The following is an 11,292-nucleotide window of genomic DNA, read 5'->3' as shown; positions in this document are numbered from 1 at the left end:
ATCCATATAGAAATCCTTTCTTTCCAGGGATAGAGGGCGAAGAAAGAAGTGAGAGTCTAGTGGAGGACCTCCAGATGGAAACGCAGAACAACAGTGGGCGACAGTTTCCTTCAGTCCATGGGCCCTACAGATACAAACATCACATGAATACTTCTCATAGGGCGTGGCTCTAAGTCATATGTAGAGCTGTTGTTTCCACATGAAAACCAGTGGTGTCTTTAGTTAGCTAAGCCTCAAAGTTTATGCTGAGTATTGGGAAGGTCTTCCTGTTCCTCAAAGCACATTGGCATTATCTTTCCAAATTCCAGATCCCACATAATAGGTGTGTGAAGACACACACACACACACACACACACACACACACACACACGTTGTTAAAACATTCTGTATTACCACTGCTACACACACCACAGACACAAATATTGTTGACTTAGGGACTCAGGGCAATAATTGAAGAGCAATGTGTGTTCAGTAGGAATCACAGTTCCCCTTTAGCTTCGCTCTTTTCCTGAGCTAGCAGCATGTGGTGTGATACCCTGGGGATGCTGGGGGTGTCGGCAAGCCGCAGTTCCCAATCAATCATGTAAACATATAAGGAAAAGTACTGACATTCTGCAGTGTGCTGTGTCACCGAGCTGGGGTGTTTGGCATGTGGGTTGTAACACATCTCAAATTATTTTTATACTCTACAAAGTATTTATTGATATATTGCAGCAAGGGGTGTATTTGGATATGTGTGTTCTCTAAATTCTTACTTTAGTTTTCAATTTAGTTAAAAAAAACTTTTATGATATGTTAAAAATGGAAAAAGAAAGCCCCATAAAATTCTTGTGTTTAATCCTTGCCATTTTCATCAGCCAGTCCTTACTGGAAATGCTGCTACGGTGTAAGTGCTGACCTCTGACTAGAACAGGTAGAGGTAAGAGCAATCGTTTTTCATAGAGATGATTCCATGTGGACTCCCTGTTTATAGAAGAAGTCACCAGAGGGCAGTAAGAAGGAGGGGGATGGAAATTCACATCCGAAGTAAAGAATAAATTTAGGGAGACTCAGGAAAGGAATCCGATAACATATGCTATGTCAATAGATTACTGAAGGTTAAATTAGGTGCAGTAATCATGGGATAACATAGGGAAGCACAGTTTTTGCAAAGGAGAGCACCAATGGCATGGATGTGGGACCCTATGCAATGAGTTAGGGGCATTACAGCCAGCGTGCCCTGGGGTGGCAGTCACCTCTCAGGGAAACTGGGCTAGAGGAAGAGAAGCAGATGTTCATATGTCATTTCTGTTTGACTTTTGGGGGGTTTCATTGCAAATATGGCTGAAACAGTCACATTAAGACCAGAGTGCCTGCTCGGGACAGCCATTCATATTTCTGTTGTACTCCAGGCTTTCTGTTATAGGAAAAGACCACTTGTTCGTTCCTGGTTGCCCAGACTCCTGAAATCACCATAAAAAACTATATAATTTGAATTACTGCTTGGCCTATTAGCTCTAGCTTCTTATTAGATAGCTCTTATGTTTTTCGTTAACCTAGTTCTAATATTTTATATGTTACCACCAGGTTTGTGGCTTACAGGCCAGGTTCCAGCAGGCAGCTAACGACTTTCCCCTCTAGTGGCTCCATGGCTTCTCCTGACTCTGCCTTCTTTCTCCCAGCATCCAGTTTAGTTTTCCCCACCTACCTCTGTTCTCCCCTGCTATAGGCCCAAAGCAGTTTCTTTATTAATCAGTGGTAACCACAGCATCCAGAGGGGAATCCCGCATCAGCTGTCTGCCCAATATCATTCAGATTTTCTGATGTTCCCTATAGTAGGTCACAGCTATGGATCTACCATGTTCTGGGTTGACATCTGCCACCTCTCTTACACATTCATGTAAGCTTGTTTGCTGTCTTGGGGTACTCAGGAAACAATGAGGCACCCACTGACAACATATGCCTTACTGTACAAATGTCACTTAATGCATCTGGAAGAGAAGGGTCAAGGAAGATGAAGACTGAAAAAGATCTTGTTGCACTTAGCAACTAGATGGAGATTGGTAACCTTGGCAACAACCTTGTCAAAGTTTTGTCAGTAGAGTGGGAAATGTCACAATGTGGGATGTTGAAGAAGGCACAGAGACGGTAGTGTGGGTATCTCTTCTATCTTGGGGCGAAGTGGAGTAGTTTGGAGTGAAGATGTATTTGTAGGATAAGTTGTTTGTGTTAATGCAGAAGATGTTGGGGGATATGGAGGATTTATGATGAGGATCTATGGTAAACTGTATTCTCATGAAAAGAATGACCCCTTGCTCCTCCATGTAAGGTAGCACACATGTCCATCCCGCTGGCTTTAGGTCTGATGACTTGCCATGTCTTAGGCAAGAGAATTTGATTGGAGCTGACAGACAGCATCAGCTCTCTTCTTCTTCTTCCATTTCTCCATAGCCTCCCTGAAATCAGAAAGTATATGAAATAGAGCTGTAACCTGGATCTATCTGCATTCGCCTCCTCCCACTGATTCATAATGCGACTGAGAACGACACGTTTATTATATTTATTTATTCATTCATGTGTTTGTGTGTGCGTGCACGTGTATGTGTGTGTGCATGTTCCTCATTGCACATCTGGAGGTCAGAGGTCCATTCTTTCATTCAGCCAAATGTGTCCAAGGGATCAAACTCAGGATGTCAGGATTAGCAGCAAGCACCTTTACCTCCCTGACCCATGGTACCAGTCCAGGGAGGTAAAGGTGCTTGCTGCCAATATTTAAAGTTAATATTTTGAAGTTTGCTGTTAAAGCCAACCTGATCAATACAGATCCCAAGTACATTTAGAGGAATGTACTTTCAAAAAAATGTGCTTTCTTACACTGAAGAAAGCTTAAAGAGATGGATGACAGCAATGGCACAGATAATTATTCCCAGTGCAAAGCAAGTTCTGTCAATGAGGTGACATGATAAAGGTGTCAGAACCTTGACTAAAGTCATTCTGGTCTTTTCATTGGCTTTTATTTAGGTGAATGATGATTGGCCAGCAATTCTTGTCCTTCCAGTAATTCATGGTTTATTTTAACATTAGAATCAGCAGGTAACTTAGCTGCTGCAGAAGTTCCTCATGAAGAGATGGAAAGAAGACAGGCCTGTGGCTTCTTGCTTGCTGGCTTAGATGGAGTTTCCATTGCCGTGATCAAACACCATAACCAAAAGCAACTTGGGGGAGGAAATGGTTTATTTTTATCATGTAGTTTATAAGTCTATCACTGAGGGAAACAATAGCAGGTCCTCAAGGCAGGAACCTGGACACAGAGACTGAAGCAGAAACCACAGAGATGTGCTGCGAGCTGGCTTGCTCCTCATGCTTTGCTCAACCTGTTTTCATAAACATCCCAGGACAACAAGCTCAGGGGTGGTACCACCCACAGTGGGCTGGGTCCTCCCACATCAAGCATTAATTAAGAAAACAACCAACAGGCTTGCCTACATGTCAAGTTAATGGAGGTATTTTCTCGCCTGTGTTTTCCTCTTATCAGATAACCGTAACTTGTATCAAGTTGAGAAAAAGCAAGTCAATACCCTTGCTAAAATGAAGTTTTCCATGTCATGGTTTATGTCTTGCAGGTCTGATATTCTGAAAAGTTCAAACCATAACTGCAAGGCCTGCTTATTTACTGATGATTCATTTACATTGATATATCAATTTATGCAAGTATCCTGAAAAAAGGCTAAATGGAGATCCTGCAACTTCAAAAAAGTCTTGCAAAAGTAGGGCTCAATGAAAATTTATTGAGTATGCCTTCATTCATTCATCCATCCATTAATTCATTTTTATAATGTACACTTCCTGCTCATTACTCTAGTTCTACTGAGAACACTTATGAAGCCACTAAGTTGCTTGGTTACAGAGTATTGGTGCCTTTTGTGTTTTTACTTTCTGGATTCCCCATTCTTCTCTTTAGTGTTAAATCTTCCCTTCTGTACCTGGCAGAAGCCCCAACCGTAGGAAAAATCACCCTGAAGCCATTGACTATTTCTGCCTTTAAAACGTGATGTCCAAGGGGGAAAGCTTGATGGGCAAATAAGAGGATCCCCACGATAGGTGAAAGGAGAGAGATATTTTTGTGCCTCAAGATCAAAAGAGGTCTGTGTTTGCTATTTTCTGCTTTGGCACTCTCCTTAAGGAAGGGCACGCATGTTGAAGTTCAGAGTTCATGGTGGGGGGGGGGCTATATCATGAAGTTTCCTAGTCTTAGAAAGAGGTTCCTGGTCTTAGGATGAGTCCAGACTTCACCAGTTCATCAATGGTAAGATGATAACAAGCCTAAAATGCAAGGGGACACAAGGATTACTGTGGGCTTGGACTCCAAGGCTGAGATACTGGTCATCATTGAATGTTAGAAGGCCATCTGGTTGGGTTTTTTTGTTGTTGTTCTCTCTCCTGGTAGTTCTTAACTATCCCATACTCTAATGTCGTCCTAAATAAGAAGAGTCCCTGATCATGCCAGTGGCTGAATCTTTTGTTAGCCTGTCAGGATTAGACAAAGGCATACAAGGAAATGCTATTTTTGCATAACATTTAGTTTGTGTGTTCCACCTTATACAATTGTCATTTCTTAGCATCCCTCTATTTTGATGTGAAGAAGCTTTTGTTTTAGATTCTTCATCACCTTCTAAAGTACCCAACCTTCATGGATTTATGGGTGTAAATGCGTCCTCTTTGTGAGGGGAGTATATCATTGTCACCTCTGGTATCAGGTGAACTATGTGACTGATGCTGTCTTATTCGGAATGATATCTTCTACTCAAGGATGACAAGCTCAGTTCAGAAGGTCTATTAGTCTAATAACTCATGTGTATGTGGTTACACTCCAGAATTATCTGGAAAAGCTAACAGGACACAACTGGGCCATGCTTCCTCTGCTCAAGGCCAAATGGGAAAGACAGAAGTAAAGCTGGAACACGATGCAACATTAAGGTCAGCAAAGACAAATATTGACTTCTGTCCAATGAACAGGAGACAACCCAAAACAAGGCCTACAACCAGAGGTCAGAAGCCAAGAAGAAATCAGGTTGAGCTGGGAAAAGTGGGAAAACAAATTGCAGAGAGATGTGGAGAGCTTTCCGTGGAGGTTCTCAGTGCTTGGTGGGCAGGTATGAGTTCCAGTGTTTACACCTATACAGTAACTTGTTCTTTAATTTAGTTTCTAGGACAAAAGAAAAAAAAAACATTATCAAAGGTTTAAAAACACATGAGCAGAAATTCCTAGAAATTTCTTTCATTTGGCTCTCCTTTCCCTAAAAGCAGAGAAGAAACCAGATTTTTATGCTTAGCTGGTGGATCACCAAAATCAAGTTCTAAGAATGGATAAAAAGTATATATTTTTTATTTTATAAACTTGACTAAGTTAAAACCTTGCAAATAAATTGAAACATTGCCCACCAAAAATAACTAGACCACAAGTCTATGAATTTCAAAAACCATTATACAGTTAGAATAGACATTAGCTGACATATCTGTTTCTCCCACTTTCTGGTGGATGTTGTGTGTGTTATGAATAGGCAACATTGTAGGCTTAAAGATCCAAAAACAAGCCCACAGTTGAGACAGCAGTCTCTGAGTGTAAACATAAAGGCCATCTATTTTGAATATAATCTCATCCAAAAATTCAGTGTTTTTATTCAAAGAAATAGCAAAAATATTAAAATTTATGTGGCAGCATGGGAAAACTTTGGATAGCCAAAATAACCCCAAGCAAAAAAGGAATAACGCTGCAACGAGTGATGCTGTATTTGTTTTCAAGTTAGACTACAGAGCTACAGTAACAAATACAACGGTGCACCGGCACAAAACCAAACCTGTTCCCTCGCATCATCCCCTCCAAGCATAAGAGAATATCAACGAAGGGGGTGCAGAAAGAATGTGGGAGGCAACCAGTATGGAGGAGGTCCAAGAAACACTGTATTTGGGCAGTCCACAGCCATGACCTTCACGAACCCACGGCAGCTGTCATTGCCTACACAGTGCCTGTGCAGGACTGAACCAGTAAACATCCAGTCATAGATATTGACTATGACTCTTGAGATCCTGTCAAAGGAAGCTAAAGGTTGTGGATGGTTGCGGGAGGGGGGACAGGGAGGGAAGAGGAAGTCATTTTCTTCAGTGATGTAGCTGCTACTTGAGTTTCATGCTTCGATGGGTAGCTTTGCTCCCATGCCCATGCAAGTGGCCTTGGTTAATCTCAGTGGGTGGCAAAACAAACTCAAAGATGTGAAGGTGGAATGGAGACTTCGTTGGAGGATGGTGACAAGGCTTGGACCAGTAGACGAAGAGGGATTGGTTTGACCAAAATGTATTATATACATGGATGAAATTAGAAGAGACTAGATATTTTTTGAAATAAATGAACATTTAAATCAGTGGACTCGAAGACTCAGACAGAATACCACGTGATTATAACCATCTAATCTTTGTCAAAGATCAAATATAATTTATACACCAGAGACAGCGTCTTCAACAACTGGTGCTGGGAAAACTGGGTATTTTCTACAGGTCAATGAAAAACAACAACAACAACAAAAAAAAAAACAAAAAACCCCAAGATCCTTAGCTCTTTATTGTTTGGATTTGTTGATGGTTGCTATAATTTATGAGTTACAGAATTATATTGTAAGATCAATCATCTTAGAAAGAATTTGTCTCCAAATATTTAACATAATCAATCAGAAAATTAAAAGCTGAAAATGACTATTGAGCATATCCTTCGCATACACCTATTTGGTTACATGGAGAGCTCTCATATCCTTCTGAGGCCGAGTTCACATGCACTTACCCCTTTCTCATCAGTGAGTCGCGTTCCTACACAATTCCCTTCCCCTGACTAGAGACAAAACTTGTAACTTTCTCTTAGCCAAAAGTTGTTAGTAACCAATGGGACGCTGCTTCCTTGGTTGATCTACCAGGTCTAAGTTCTCACCTTCCCAGACTAGAGAGATTTTTCTGGCTTTGAAAAGAGAAGTTTGCCATATTGTCAACTGTCTAAGCAGAAAACCCTGAGGGAAGGAATTGTGGGTAGCATTTAAGAAGTAAGTATTTGTCTAGTAATAAAGACATCAGAAAGCTAAGACTGTCATTCACATAGCCACAGGAACATTTATTCTATCAAAGAGGAGAAGCCTGAAAGTAAGTTCTTCCTCAGGTAAGCCTCCAAATAACAACAAAGAAAGCTGGCACCCTAATTTGTTGTGAGACCCAGAGCAGAGGCTCCAGCTAAGGTGTGCCCAGTTTTTCATGCCTCAGAATAAGTGAGATAAAAAACTTTATGTTGTTTTCAGGTATTAAGTGTGTAGCATTTTTTCAAATCATATATACTTCTTAACATAATTTGATCTTCAAATGCATATGCTTACAGACTGAAATATTAAAATGTGTGTGTGTGTGTATGTGTGTGTGTGTGTGCACGCACACATGCATGTATGTGTACGTATGTCCCTGGGTCCTCAATCCTCACTGTCCCTTGGGTGCTCTCCATGCTCCAGTCAGATGGAGCATTCATTGTTTTCCAGCCCTGACATAATGTTTCAAGCCTCTGCTGTGACACCCATTATCCTCCTCCGTGTGTCTGAGGAGGCCTCTTTGTCTTTCAATCTTATTGAGAAAACTGCTCCTGTTGGTTATGGTGCTGCAGTCCAAAATCCCAGCACTCAAGAGGCTGAGGCAGGAGGATCAGGAATTCTAATCAGACTGGGCTACATGAGACCTTGGGGGCAGGGTATAGTAGAGGAAAGAAAGGAACCACGATGGTTTGGTTAACTACCAACTTGGCAGAAATCTGGAATTGCTTGTAATCTGGGCCTCCAGGCTTACCCGTGGGGGAATTTCCTTGATTATGTTGAGGTGGCAAGATACTCTTTAAGATGCCTGTTCTCGATATAAGAGAATACAGAGCACAGAGCATCAACACGTATTCGTTGTTCTCAGCTTTCCTGATTGTCGATGTGATATTCCAGCTGCCTTGACTTCACCACCATAATAAACTGTGAGCTGAGGTAAATCCTTCCATGTTAAGTTGATTTTGTTAGAGTACTTTAGCCTGGCAATAAGAAAGTACACTAAGAAAAAAGAAAGAAAGGAAGAAAGGAAGGAAGGAAGGAAGGAAGGAAGGAAACAACTTCTCTGACCGTTTTCTTTGAGCTGATTCCCTGGAGCTGATTACTGTTTCCCTTTTTGTCAGCAAGGCTCTGAGAGAAGTCTTCTATCACAGTATTTAACTTCTCTAACTGAAGATTTATATAGCAGCTTATTTTCAGTCTTAGGACTGCTAAGAGAAGCAGGTATAGCCCATTCATCTCCCATGACTAATAAAATACAGACACATGAATCACCAAGTCTTAATAAGTTACAGCCCTTAGTCACATCTAATGAACTTTCTTGATGTCAGAGAGTCCATTGCCCAGTGACTTTAGATCCTAACTTTGATGTAGAAAAGGCATGATAGAGAGGAGTTTGGATATAAAAAAATCCACAAACTAATCTAGTTAATATTTGAAAAGAAACCAGACTTCTATGGGCCTAGTGAGATGGCTCAGCCATTGAGATTGTTCACTGTTCTTATGGAGGACCCAAGTTCAGTTCCCAACACCCACATTGGGAAGCTCAAAACTTCCTTTAACTCCAGCTTCTGGAGATCCAGCACCTACTTCTGGACTTCTTGGGTGGCTGTCTTCACATGCACATACCTTCACACACACACTTCATTACAAATAAAATAAGCCTATTTGAAACAAACGAAAAATTTCACTGTTATCCAGGATCCTACTCTCAACATTATAGATTATCAAATTTTTCAAAATATTCAGCCGGTTTTACTGTAGAAATGAACCAGATAGACTATCACAGAACAGTTTGGTTGTTGACAATAATTTAGGTGATTTTTCAATGCTCCCTCCGCTGTTTGACCTTGGGATGCCATTTTAACAAATGAGTCTTTCCACCCTGTAAGAACACCATGGCTAGGAAAGAGACAGCCTGGTGTCTGCAAATGTCTGCCACTAGCAAATGACACCCATATAGGCTATTTTATTATAGACCAAAGGCTTCAGAGGTAACTTTTTTAAAAAGAGATAGTTGGATTAAATTTATTTCTAGAATATTCTTTTTGGACAAACTCTTTTCAAACAAGTGTCATGAAACAGTTTATTTTTAGATTTAAGGTAAAAGAGCCGTACTGTACTTGGCTCTCTGCTAGATTTTTATATCCTCTGTCTTCTGGGATGAGAAGGCTATTAGTGTCGCTTTCCAAACATCTTTGATTCTGTAGAGAAGATTTTTAAGAATTCACTTTAGTCACAGGGGAAAAAAAATAAGTCACTTCAAATGCCATATCAGATATCTACTATCCAATGTAATACTGCATGGATATAATTTTTAAAAAGCCAAGTACTAGTTGGATAACATTATAGAGACCATAATATTCTCTTTAATGTCAGAAAAGAATCTGAAAAATGTCTTGTCTTTTGATAGTCTTTCCAAATATAAGCTTTTCAAGGCCAATTTTTATTAAATACTAAACATGCAATTTAATAATTATTTCTTCTTCCTTAGAAACCAAAGAGAAATAGCAGAAAATAACATTCATAAGACAGGTGCTGAGAATGCATTATTCCAATAAGGTTTACACTGTTAATAAATATGAAAACCTTTCTCACGTACAGGGACAATGGTGTGGAAACAATGGGTGCTAACTTTTGGCTCCCACAAAAGCACCATGCTATTTGCAGGAAGCTCTTAGATCTACCAGAATAGGCTTTTCCTTCTGCAGCGAATTTTCACGCTGTTGTGAAAATAAGAGCATATAGCTCTTGTCTAGGAAGTTTTAATTGTGGATTAATAAATAGGAGACCCGTGTATGTTGTTGCTAGTCATTAATGCAAAGGTGAAGTTGTTCTTTCATGGCAGGTGGGTCAATTAGCATCTTTAAAAGGAGCCATCATTATGATAACAACAACAACAACAAAAAACCAACTTGGGTTTGCTGATGAATAATGATTTCATCTCAAAAAGCACTTTAAAAACATTGACTAATTAATATGACTCAGAAGGCTCAAACAAAAAAATAGACTTTTGAACAGAAGTATTCTGGGGGGAAAAACGGAACGGTCAATTGTAAAGTTGTATGTGTCCTTCGTCAGTTGTAATGCCACTTACAGTGCAGATGTTTAAGAGTTGTTTGTGCCAGAATGAAGATAACTTGCATTTTACTATGGAAAACATATTTTTAAATGCTTGTTAAACCTTAATCTTACTAGGAACCTGGCTGGAATAGGCAATTTGAAAATCTCTTTAAAAAACACTGTCAGTGCTAGTTAAAGTAAGTACATCTTTGTTTTCAAGGGATGGAAGAGTATGCTAGGAACAGTGAGACCATGAATGGATGTGGTGGCCCTGAGAAAACCGTGTGTGTGTGCGGGCGCGTGTGTGTCTGTCTGTGTGTCTGGGTCTGTGTATGTGTGTGCATGTGTGCATCTGTATGTCTTTGTGTCTGTGTGTGTAACTGTGTGGGTCTGGATCTGTGTTGTGTGTCTGTTTGTGTCTGTGTGTCTGTGTGTCTGTCTGTCTGTGTCTCTGTGTATCTTTTTGTGTATATATGTATGTGAGTCTGTGTGTGTGCCTGTTTGTGTTTGTGTGTCTGTCTATCTGTGTCTCTGTGTGTCTTTTTGTGTGTCTGTGTGTGTGTCTGTGTGTGTGCCTGTTTGTGTCTGTGTGTCTGTCTATCTGTGTCTCTGTGTGTCTTTTTGTGTGTCTGTGTGTGTGTCTGTGTGTGTGCCTGTTTGTGTCTGTGTGTCTGTCTATCTGTGTCTCTGTGTGTCTTTTTGTGTGTCTGTGTGTCTCTCTCTGTATGTGTGTCTGTGTGTGTGCCTGTTTGTGTCTGTCTATCTATGTCTCTGTGTGTCTTTTTGTGTGTCTGTGTGTCTCTCTCTGTATGTGTGTCTGTGGGGTGTATTTCCTGTCTTACACATATACGGTGTTTGGTGCACCACTGGCTAGGAAGAAAATGGGCTCGCAAAATCCAAAAACTCGCAATGAGGTCAGTGTTTAAACCCTGACTTTCAAATATCATCAGCTGAGTGAGAGTGACTGAAATGGTCAGTTCACCTGTCTTAGCTCAGACTCCTAGAAAAAACCAGCGCTCCTTCTGACACACATAGTATTCATGGCTTCCGGAAGTCAGATCCAGCAGGGTGAATGCAGCTATTGTAGTATTTTCTAATCTCTCTGTTGTGGCCCTAAATTTCCCAGTGTTTGGCTCGTTCT

This window comes from Microtus oregoni, unplaced genomic scaffold, assembly GCF_018167655.1.
Source record: "Microtus oregoni isolate MIOR12 unplaced genomic scaffold, Mior012 000022F_ref0000154, whole genome shotgun sequence".
In the NCBI taxonomy this organism is placed as follows: domain Eukaryota; kingdom Metazoa; phylum Chordata; class Mammalia; order Rodentia; family Cricetidae; genus Microtus; species Microtus oregoni.
This window is presented reverse-complemented; position numbering follows the sequence as displayed.